At 45.7% G+C, this 10,189-nt stretch overlaps 2 non-coding genes across 2 annotated transcripts; both read right to left on the reverse strand.

The window, feature by feature from the left end:
- Positions 1 to 2,459: 2,459 nt before the first annotated feature.
- TRNAV-AAC lies at positions 2,460 to 2,532 on the reverse strand. The gene has a single exon. It is a non-coding gene; the product is annotated as a tRNA-Val (tRNA).
- Positions 2,533 to 3,006: 474 nt separating this feature from the next.
- Positions 3,007 to 3,080, reverse strand: TRNAN-GUU. The gene has a single exon. It is a non-coding gene; the product is annotated as a tRNA-Asn (tRNA).
- Between the last annotated feature and the right edge of the window lie 7,109 nt (positions 3,081 to 10,189).

Raw genomic sequence — 10,189 nt, forward strand, 5'->3', positions numbered from 1 at the left:
ATAATACTGCACACCACACCATCAAAGTAGCTACAGATTCAAATGGAGCCCTGTTAACAACACGTTTGCAAGGAAACACTTGTAAAGGTATGGGGCTTGTAAACTCTAACTGCAGTCCATGGTGATACCTCACATGGAGTACTGCATCCAGCACTGGTCGCCGTACATGAAGAAGGACATGGTACTACGCGAAAGGGTTCAGAGAAGAGCAACTAAGATAGTTAAGGGGCTGAAGCAGTTGCCGTATAGCAAAAGATTAGAGAAACTGGGCCTCTTCTCCCTTGAACAGAGGAGATTGAGAGGGGACATGATCGAAACATTCAAGGTACTGAAGGGAATAGATTTAGTAGATAAGATAAGTTGTTCACCCTCTCCAAGGTAGGGAGAATGAGAGGGCATTCTAAAATTGAAAGGGAATAGATTCCGTACAAACATAAGGAAGTTCTTTACCCAGAGAGTGGTAGAAAACTGGAACGTTCTTCCGGAGTCTGTCATAGGGGAAAACACCCTCCAGGGATTCAAGACAAAGTTAGACAAGTTCCTGCTGAACTGGAATGTACGCAGATAGGGCTAGTCTCAGGGTGCTGGTCTTTGACCAGAGGGCCGCCGCGTGAGCGGACTGCTGGGCATTATGGACCACTGGTCTGACCTAGCAGTGGCAATTCTTATGTTCATTCCAATAATGCTTTAAGCTGAGCTGCTTGATCTAGACTATAGCCAGATAAATTCTGTGATGCAGAACCTTCGGGAGGTTTATGCTGCCATCTATAAGAGAAGGCCAGAAAGTATTTTGGGAGAGACATGGGGAACGTGACCGTTTATTTTTTTCCTCAAAACGGGACATCTACTAATTTTTGCAATCTCTGCCCCCGCCCCCATAATAGTACTAATTGTAATACCATTTCCCCCCACCCTTCCCTTCCCTGTCAGACTCTGCACCCAGCCCCCTTCCCTCCCAACCCTCTGTTTTAATTTTTTTATTTTATATAGATTTTTAATATTTAATGTATGTAACTCCGTGTAAATTGTTTTGGAAAAAAAGTATAGAAATTTAAAAAATAAATAAACCCCTGTCAGGCTTTTCACCCATCCCCCTTCCCTCCCAACCCCTGTCAGGCTCTTCACCCAGCCCCCTTCCTTCCTTCCCTCCCTCTTCTATCAGACTCTGAACCCAGTCCCCCTCCCTCCCTCCCACCTAGGCACCCAATTTCTACAATTCTTTTTTCATGTAAACATAATATCTTATTAATACATATTGGTAACCATAAAATAACTCCCCCCCCCACACACACACACAAAGCACACTGTACGCAGAGAAAATGTTAATTATCATTTATATTTGGGAGGTTTTCAAAGATGTCAAGGCAGATGACTTTAAAATATGCAATGTCACCTCAGTAACTAGAAAAATAGACAAATATAGTGCAAAATATAGACAGCAGATATAAATTCTCAAAACTGATACATTTTGATCACTAAATTGAAAATAAAATCATTTTTCCTACATTTGTTGTCTGGTGATTTCATGAGTCTCTGGTTGCACTTCCTTTTGACTGTGCATCCAATATTTCTTTCACAATCCAGCCCCATCCCCTTTGAGTCCAGGTTTTTAAACCCCCCTGACCAGCCCCCGCTGCTGTAACTGAAGGAAAGGAAAGTCCAGGCGCCGGCCAGTGCCTGGACCTTCCTTTTCTTCAGTTGTAGCAGGCGGCAGCGGACCGGGGGGAGAGGGGAAGGGAGGGAGACAAGCAGCCTGGCTTTGGCGCGGCAGAGAGGGAGGGAGGGGAAACAATTGCCTGTCCCATTGTCCCCATGCATAGCTTTGGGACGCTGTCTCTAAAAATGGGACATTTTGGCATCCCAAAGCTGTGTGTGGAGACAACGGGACAGGGGATCCAAAAAAGGGATGGTCCCGTTCAAAATGGGATATATGGTCACATTAGGCATGGATAAACATACAAAGAGATAAAGAAAATAAGATAATACAACCTTCTGGTCATTGGCACATACTGTATAGATATACCTGCTCTTCCATACCTTTTGTGTTAACGAGTCCATGATCAGCGCAAAAAGCAGAGGCAACAAGGAATATAAGATACTACATTTTTATATAGGAAAAAAATTATAAGACAGAAACCCAAACTAACCAGCATAACTACAGTAACTGACTATGAAAAAAAACCTGAAGAGGTAATTGAAAAAAAAGAAATAAAATCAATAAATTAAATTTTTTATAATGTTAACAATTGAATTTTTAGCTGGGAGCCTGGAGTATAAATTTCTTCATCTGCTTATAATCTTTGTAGCTTAAAAAAATAAACCTGCCATTTGTCATATGCTGTGCCTTCCAATTAAAACCTAGACCGCAAATTATAGAATAAGATAATAATGGGGGATTAAAATACTCAGCTTTTCACTACTAAAATAACATTGATGCTGGGCTTAAAAAACTTAAATACTGTTTCCGCCCGGTTTCGAACCGGGGACCTTTCGCGTGTTAGGCGAACGTGATAACCACTACACTACGGAAACTAGCTATGTGAAGTAGTCCTCTTCTTTGATATTATTCTTCACAATTAATTCTGTTTAGACCTCTTTATTTTCGGTATTTTCTATCTTGATTAAAATAATTCTGCAACAACAGTGTTTGTAGCTACAATTATAGACACTATATCGCCTTAACCCTTTAATTGGCAGATGGTGAAACAGCTGTTTTATGTAACTTTATGTTAAACGAAAGCATCAGGCATTTGGAGATGCAGATCCCCCCATAAGAGTTATAGAGGACGTTGCTTCTGAGCAATAATGCCAAATAAAGGATTAACAAAAAGGATTTCTTTACTCGTTGTGTATAATAGGCTAATCCAAGCTGCCTTTCTTACTCTTCAGCTCGGGTGACACCGTAGTAAAATCTCACAGCATTAAAAAAAGTTAATATAAAACAAAGTACAGATACAAAATACAGTAATTAAAAAAACAAAATTATTAAAGAAAAAAAATGGTCGACGTCCCTGGGTGGGCTCGAACCACCAACCTTTCGGTTAACAGCCGAACGCGCTAACCGATTGCGCCACAGAGACTGTACTTGCAAAGTTCGGCAGCAAACTACTGAAGAGTATCTTAGAATAATTGTATGACGTTCTTTTTTAAATCTTTTTGTCCTGTTCTTTTATAGAGTCCTAAAGGCATCAAAATAGCAACAATAAAAAGAAAACCATTCTCTAGGTGGAGTTAATTTAATAGATGGAAAATCATTTCATACCGTGCCGAATATAACATTACGAGGTCATGCATTCACAATGAAAAAAGAAACTGCCGTTTTCTCTAGGAGTCAACAGTGAACTTTGTGAACCAGTGGCTAACATTAAAAGCAGACGTACTGATTATTTCAACATAAGCAGGTTTGAAGATGGAATGCGCTTATATTCATGACGATGGGGAGCCCCTACGCAGTACGGCGTCATTCGTTTGGTGACTGAGAATTAACACAACCCTCGTGCTGCCACGTGAAGGGAAACCTCCGGGTAGTGGCGCTCGAGCTCCTTTATCTGGCCGGCGGTAGGACGAAGAGTCATTTCAAATATCGTTTTCTTCCTCACGTCCTGTGGTATGTGCAGAGAGAGGAGAGAAGCCTGAGAGATAAGTAGGCAGTTTTTGACTATTATTTTTACTTTGACTGCAGTTGCTCTTTGGCCCTTCCCCTTAAAAGTTGCTGCCCTATGTCTAGTTCAGTGGTATCAAACTCTCAGCCTAGGGGCCACATATGACCTGCCAGGTTCTATTTTGAGGGCCTCGGTATGTTACCATTGTTCTGGACCGTTTCCACCTCACCACTGTAACCTTACGCAAGCGCTTTCCAACATCTGTACACGATTGTGAGGTGGCGCGGAGTAGACAATCGCGTACAGACGTTGGAAAGCACTTGCGTGAACTTACAGCAGTGAGGCGGTCAACGTTCCAGAACGTAAGGTAACCATTGGAGGCAGTGCAGCTTGTGCGTAAGTACGGAATCTTGTGAAATTCGGCACCTCTCCTGGCCATGACTACTTGATGTAAGATGGCGGTTGGAGAAGGTGAGAGCTGAAGGCGGTTGCGGACATGACCACCGAACACTTAAGGCACAAGTTTTGCAGGCACAAGTCAGATACTGATTCTCCCCTCTACAAAAAAGTCTAGAGGACTACATCAAAATCTTGTCTCTTGCAGTTGATTCTTTAGAATCTAAATCACAATTTTGCATGAGGTAAAACTCTTTATCCTATATAATAAAAGCTTACCAGTGCATGCACTGTTAAAACAGCTGTGGTGTGTGATCCATGGCCGTGTTCCATTTTAGAACCTGGCGGCAGGGAACATTCTGGCCAGTCCCCTCCTCCCGCCCTCACTCACCAACTGCTGCTGCGAGGAAGCGCAGGCAAGCTCTCTCCCTACCGGGATGAGCCCGACCCCTGAGACACGAGTGCCTGCAGGAGGAGGTCCCCACCGCTGCCCGCCAACACCTTCCCAGTCTCCTGAGCCGCGTCCTCACCCCCCCCCCCCCGATTGCCGACCGCGGTGGCCGCTGACAAGTGTTGTGTCCCTTCGTGCCGAATTCCATTTTCGAATTCAAACACGGAGAGACACAGCACAACCGGCGACTCCCCCCTCCCGCCCTCACTCACCGCCAAAACCAGCTACTTTTAAGCCTCCTCCTTCTCGCCAGCTCACCCGCGTTTAAATTCAGAGAAAAGCGCTGCACCGCACTGGCTTCGGCATCTTCTGTCCACTGCGGCCCGCCCTCTCTGACTACTTCCTGTTTCCGCTAGGGTTGGCCGCAGTGGATAGAAGACGCCGAAGCCAGCGGTAGCGCGGTGCAGCGCTTTTCTCTGGATTTAAACGCGGCGGCTGGGAAGGGGGTGGCAGGAAATGCTGCTGCTGCTGCACAGGGTAGGCTGGGAAATGCTGCTGCTGCACAGGAAAGGCCGGGAAATGCTTCTGCTGCTGCACAGGGAAGGCCGGGAAATGCTGCTGCTGCTGCACAGGGAAGTGTGTGTGTGTGGGGGGGGGGGAATGCTGCTTCTGTACGGGGAAGGCCGGGAAATGCTACTGCTGCACAGGGAAGGGTGGGAAATGCTGCTGCTGCACAGGGAAGTGTATGTGTGTGGGGGGAAATGCTGCTTCTGCACAGGGAAGGGTGGGAAATGCTGCTGCTGCACAGGGAAGTGTGTGTGTGGGGGGGGGGGAAATGTTGCTGCTGCACAGGGAAGAGCGGGAAATGCTGCTGCTGCACAGGGATGGGTGGGAGGGAAATGCTGCTGCTGCACAGGGAAGTGGAGGGGACGGAGAGGGAAAAGGGGCCTGGGAGCAATCTTGGTTTGCTTTGGGGGAGGGGAGACAGAAGGGGGCCATGGAGAGACAGAAAGACAGGCAGGCAGGCAGCACATTAGAACGAAAGACAGACACACAGAAAGACAGTGGGCAGGGAGAGAGACAGAAAGAAAGAAAGACAGACAGGGTGCCAGAGAAAGAATCAGAAAGAAAGAAGGACAGACAGACAGCGGGAGGGAGAAAGACAGAAAGAAAGGAAGAGAGAGACAGGGGCAGGGAGAGACACAGAAAGAAAGACAGACAGACAGACATATATTCTAGCACCTGTTAATGTAATGGGCTTAAACACTAGCAGTTTATAAATCTTTCCTTAATTGCTTCCGATAATTTCAGCTATACACAGCTGAAAGCAGTGCAACATGCAGAAAATGGAAAAACTATCTAAACTTCACTTTCTCCATGTTGCACTGCTTTTAGCTGTGTGTAGCTAAAATTATCAGAAGCAATTAAGGAAAGATTTATAAACTATAATGAGTTTTACATCATGCAAAGTTGTCATTTCTTTAATAAGACATTAACTATTTTTTTCTGGGGCCCTCCAAATACCTACAAATCCAAAATGGCCCTGCAAAGGGTTTGAGTTTGAGACCGCTGGTCTAGTCCTACCTGGCAGAGCTGCCAAGGGTGGGGGGTTGGGGGGTGTCAATTTTTGAGAGAGATTTTAGCACATGTGCCAGCCCACCCCAGCCCACTCCATCTTCTGGCTCCATCCTTTGACACAATTGCCATTGAACTTGTGTAAATGCTTACGCCTAAATGCCAGACATACGTGCAGAGTGTGGGTGGGTCATCAGAGAGACACTTATGTACTCATACATAATTGTTTTTCCCTTGCCCGTATATTAATATGCCTTTCAGTACAGTACACCCTATAGGAGACATGCATATTTACAGAACACCACACATGGATTTTTGGCATTCTAGTCATTTACATGTGTATTTGCCACTCACTTTATGGAATTGTCCTATGATGCCTTAACCCAGTTAAGGAATGTGTCAGTTGAGCCAGAGACCAAAATAGCAGGAGACTTGCTTGAGTAAATGAAAAAGCCAAATCAAGTGTATTTAATCACTATGGAGAGCATAATCAAAACTTTAAAATATCCAAAAACCTGCCTAAGTTGGCACTTGGATGTACTAATGGCAGGGATGTCCAAGTGCCAATAATGAAAACAAACTTTCTGGATGTTCAGCAGCACTTCTAAGCTGCATCCAGAGCTCAAAGGGGTGTGTTATGGGCGGGAACTGGCCATGCTTCCACCTGGACATTCTGAAGCAATAATCAAAGCTTTTCCAGAACATCCTAGGCAGAACTTACACACTGGGACTTAGACCAAAGTAAAATAAGTGCCCCAAAAGTGAACAAACTGACAAGATGTCCACTGAAGGGCTTAAGGATTGACCCCCCCCCCCTTACTCCTCCAGTGATTGTAACCCTCTCCCATCACACAGAGATTTTGGGGAAAACAGCACATTGAGGGCTTGTCATCAGCTGATTGCGGCAGAGAAATCCCCATCAGCTGAGTTGGTTTCGGGGATTCCTGCCGGCTCAGCTGAAGGGGATTCCCCCTGCCAGGATCAGCTGAAGCTCTACATCCCCCTGACCCCACAACATCACCCCCATATCCCCCCAAATTCCTGTCCCCCCCATCACCAGACACCCCTGACTTCAGGCAACACCCTCCACATCACTGGACACCACCCGACTTCAGCCAATCAGGGTCTTAGGCCCCTCCCACTGCATCCCAAGATGCAAATGACGGTTCTTCTCCTCCCACTGCATCCCAAGATGCATTGGGAGGGGAAGAACCGTCATTTGTAGTACACAGCCCTGTAGGCAGGAGGAAATGGGCTTCCCTCCTGCCAATTTTGCAGCACAAAGTATGGGAGTGTCTGGTGATGTGGGGGGCGCTGTTGCCTGAAGTCGGGTGGTGTCTGGTGATGTGGGGGTGTCCGGTGATGTTTATTCCCTCCCTATTGTTTTTTTTACCATAATTGTTCTCTTTTCTATCAGCAATATGTAGTTCTTACCCATCCTTTCCTTTCGTTTCAACATATTCCTACTGTTAGTCCTTATCATGTTATGCATATACAGTCTGTTTAATCTGTCTGTGTTGATGCCCTTTTAATTGTATGCAATTTTAAACATATGTGCATCACTTAGAAATTTGAGTAAGCGATTAATCAAATATTCAATAAACTTGAAACTTGGCAAGAAGGACTCAACAGTCAGAGGTAAAAGACTTAGTTTGCTCTGGGAGTGCAAAATCAATCCAAGAGACTGCACGTGTGCTTCAGTTCCTCAGTTTATCTGGATGTCATCAGATAACCGACAGTGGTCTCAGGGCGTTGACTTTGAGAGGAGGATTACCTCATCTGGAACACCTTAATCTTTCTGGTTGTGTTATTGTAACTGGAGCAGGCCTGCAAGATTTGGTTTCAGCATGTCCTTCTCTAAATGATGAACACTTCTACTACTGTGACAATATTAATGGTCCTCATGCTGATACCGCCAGTGGATGCCAGAACTTGCAGTGTGGTTTTCGAGCCTGCTGCCGCTCTGGCGAGTGATCTTCTGATCTTGCAGTCCTTTCAGCTGAGCAGGCTTCCTGTCATGCACTTTACTTACACTCTTTCTTGTGTTAAGCATTTTTGAAGTTGATTTTTGTTTGGAAAGACCCTGTCCTGTTAAGCAGCTGATATCTAAATCCAAGAATAAACTGTAATTTGGGTAAACCATTATTCTATAAAAATAAAAAATAAACTTGAAACTTGAAACTTGATGTAGGGCTCCAGATGATCCTGGTAGGAGGAATCCCCTTCAGCTGAACCGGCAGAAATTCCTAAAACCAACTCAGCTGATGGGGATTTATCTGCCGTGATCAGACAAGGTAGTTGGGTACATCCACAAAACTTGCTTTTTGTATGTTTTTCACATGGACGTTTTTATTTTTGAAAATGGCCAAAAAAGGTAGATGTCCTAAGGAACAAAAGTTATACCTAGGTCATTTTCAAAAATAAAAGATAAACATCTAGCAGCTTTGAAAATGGACATTTTTTTTCTCCTGAGTTTGTGAATGTCCTGCCCAAAAATTCCAACCTTAGACTTATACATCCTATTGAAAATGCCCCTCTATGTATGGGTTCTTTTATTAAAGTGCAATAATAATTTGCTTGTGTTAGATGCCCAATACGTTCAAAGCCCATTTGCTATCACGGTGTTTCCAACATGCTCTCATACTGTTGGTAAGTGTAGTCACAGTATGGCTGCACTTCCTGCTTCTTAAGGCCAAGTGGTGACAAAATAATCCATGCCCATTCTTTGCTCACAACTCCTCGTTTCTCCAAGATTGCTCCCAGGCCCCCTTTCCCTCTCCGTCCCCTCCACTTCCCTGTGCAGCAGCAGCATTTCCCCCCCCCCCCCCCCCACACACACACACTTCCCTGTGCAGCAGCAGCATTTCCCGGCCTTCCCTATGCAGAAGCATCATTTCCCCACACACACATACACTTCCCTGTGCAGCAGCAGCATTTCCCACCCTTCCCTGTGCAGCAGTAGCATTTCTCGCATGAATTAGCACACGCTAGTTCTCATGCCAGTATAATGATAGCTATCAATGCTAATTAATGCACTAAGAGAACAATTTTATATCTGGGTGCCGGTAGGTACCTGTTCTATAATGGAACATATGCACCTCCTTTCCTCTATAGAATACTAGAGTAACCACTTAAAGTTAGGCACTGGCACTTGTGCTGACCATAGAGCTGGTGTGAAAGTGCTGCAGATATCAAATTTTAATATTCTGCTCATCAAATTTCTAAGCGGCATACATATAAAATATAAAATTGGGTTACATAAACTGTTACAAACAGACAAACTGTTACAAAAGGGAAGGGGGCGAACTACATATCAAAATAGGATAGAGAGTACAATAGGAGGGGGACCCATCTGTAGATTAAGGCCTGGGAAAGGTCTTATAGTATTCTATAAGTTATGCACATAGGTGTGAGTCTCATCTATGTTCTGTCCAAGCTTTGCCTATGTGTATGTCACCCTTGCAAACTTTCAGTATAAAAGTTAAGCGCATATCTACAGAACTAGTCTTTAAGCCCATTACATTAACGGGTGCTAGAATAGATGTGTGTGTCTGTCTTTCTCTCTCTCTCTCTCTCGGACGCTGTGTCTTTTTTTTTTCTTTGTCTCTCTCTCTCTCTCTCCCCTTGGATGCTGGCTGGCTGTCTATCTGTCTTCCTTTCTGTCTGTCTCTCTGGCCCCCTGTCTGTCTGTCATTCCCTTTTCCCTCTCCCCCTGGCCCCCTGTTGTGCCATGCCTGCCTGCTCCATGGCCCCCTTCTGTTCCCTCCCATCCCAGAGCAAAGCATGATTTCTGTCTGCCCCCCCAGCACACCTGTCCCCCCAAAGCAGCCCCCTTTCCCTCTCCCCCTGGCCTCATGTTGTGCCATGCTTGCCTGCTCCGTGGCCCCCTTCTGTTTTCTCCCCTTCCCAGAGCAAAGCATGATTGCTGTCTGCCCTCCAGCACACTCCTCCCCCAAAGCTGCCCCCTTTCCCTCTCACCCTGGCCCCCTGCCTGCCTGTCTGTATTGCTCCCAAACCAGGCTTCCTGCTCTCTTATGGCCCACTGGCATGAACCGCTGCCAACGCTGGCCGCTGCCACCGCTGCCATCGCCGGCCGGCTGTAGCGAACCTCGCAGGCCGCTCTCCACCTCGGTAGCACGTTCCCTCTGACGGGATCGCATCAGAGGGAACGTGCTACCGAGGTGTAGAGTGGCCTGCGAGGTTCACTACAGCAAGCTGACGATCC

This window comes from Geotrypetes seraphini, chromosome 6 (assembly GCF_902459505.1).
Source record: "Geotrypetes seraphini chromosome 6, aGeoSer1.1, whole genome shotgun sequence".
NCBI classification, from domain to species: domain Eukaryota; kingdom Metazoa; phylum Chordata; class Amphibia; order Gymnophiona; family Dermophiidae; genus Geotrypetes; species Geotrypetes seraphini.